This window comes from Arachis ipaensis, chromosome B5 (genome assembly GCF_059453495.1).
Source record: "Arachis ipaensis isolate K30076 ecotype BB chromosome B5, ASM5945349v1, whole genome shotgun sequence".
NCBI lineage: Eukaryota > Viridiplantae > Streptophyta > Magnoliopsida > Fabales > Fabaceae > Arachis > Arachis ipaensis.
Window position 1 is genome coordinate 100,144,894 of NC_142440.1, and position 1,287 is coordinate 100,146,180.

Below are 1,287 nucleotides of genomic sequence, written 5' to 3' on the forward strand. Positions count from 1 at the left end.
AGCTGAAACCTCAATTAGTTTCTCTGATGCAGCAGAACTGCAAGTTTCATGGACTTCCATCTGAAGATCCTTTTCAGTTCTTAACTGAATTCTTGCAGATATGTGATACTGTTAAGACTAATGGAGTAGATCCTGAAGTCTACAGGCTCATGCTTTTCCCTTTTGCTGTAAGAGACAGAGCTAGATTATGGTTGGATTCTCAACCCAAAGATAGCCTGAACTCTTGGGATAAGCTGGTCACGGCTTTCTTAGCCAAGTACTTTCCTCCTCAAAAGCTGAGCAAGCTTAGAGCTGATGTTCAAACCTTCAGACAGAAAGAAGGTGAATCCCTCTATGAAGCTTGGGAAAGATACAAACAAGTGACCAAAAAGTGTCCTTCTGACATGCTTTCAGAATGGACCATCCTGGATATATTCTATGATGGTTTATCTGAGTTATCAAAAATGTCACTGGACACTTCTGCAGGTGGATCCATTCACCTAAAGAAAACGCCTGCAGAAGCTCAAGAACTCATTGACATGGTTGCTAATAACCAGTTCATGTACACTTCTGAAAGGAATCCTGTGAGTAATGGGACGCCTATGAAGAAGGGAGTTCTTGAAGTTGATACTCTGAATGCCATATTAGCTCAGAATAAAATATTGACTCAGCAAGTCAATATGATCTCTCAGAGTCTGCATGGAATGCAAGCTGCATCCAACAGTACTCAAGAGGCATCTTCTGAAGAAGAAGCTTATGATCCTGAGAACCCTGCAATAGCAGAGGTAAATTACTTAGGTGAACCTTATGGAAACACCTATAACTCAACATGGAGAAATCATCCAAATTTCTCATGGAAGGATCAAAAGCCCCAACAAGGCTTTAATAATGGTGGAAGAAACAGGTTTAACAATAATAAACTTTTTCCATCATCCACTCAGCAACAGACAGAGAACACTGAACAAAATGCTTCTAATTTAGCAAATCTAGTCTCTGATCTATCCAAGGCCACTGTGAGTTTCATGAATGAAACAAGGTCTTCCATTAGAAATCTGGAAGCACAAGTGGGCCAGCTGAGTAAAAGGATCACTGAAATCCCTCCTAGTACTCTCCCAAGCAATACAGAAGAGAATCCAAAAGGAGAGTGCAAGGCCATTGACATAAGCGCCATGGCCAAACCTGTAAGGGAAGGAGAGGACGTGAATTCTAAGGAGGAAGACCTCCTGGGACGTCTAGTGATCAATAAGGAGCTTCCCTCTGAGGAACCAAAGGACTCTGAGGCTCATCTAGAGATCATAGAGATTCCAT

General features: G+C 41.7%; 1 non-coding gene across 1 annotated transcript; it reads right to left on the minus strand.

Annotated features, from left to right (window-relative positions):
- Positions 1–281: 281 nt before the first annotated feature.
- Positions 282–389, minus strand: LOC148565151 (small nucleolar RNA R71). The gene has a single exon (XR_015884869.1). It is a non-coding gene; the product is annotated as a small nucleolar RNA R71 (small nucleolar RNA).
- Positions 390–1,287: the final 898 nt, after the last annotated feature.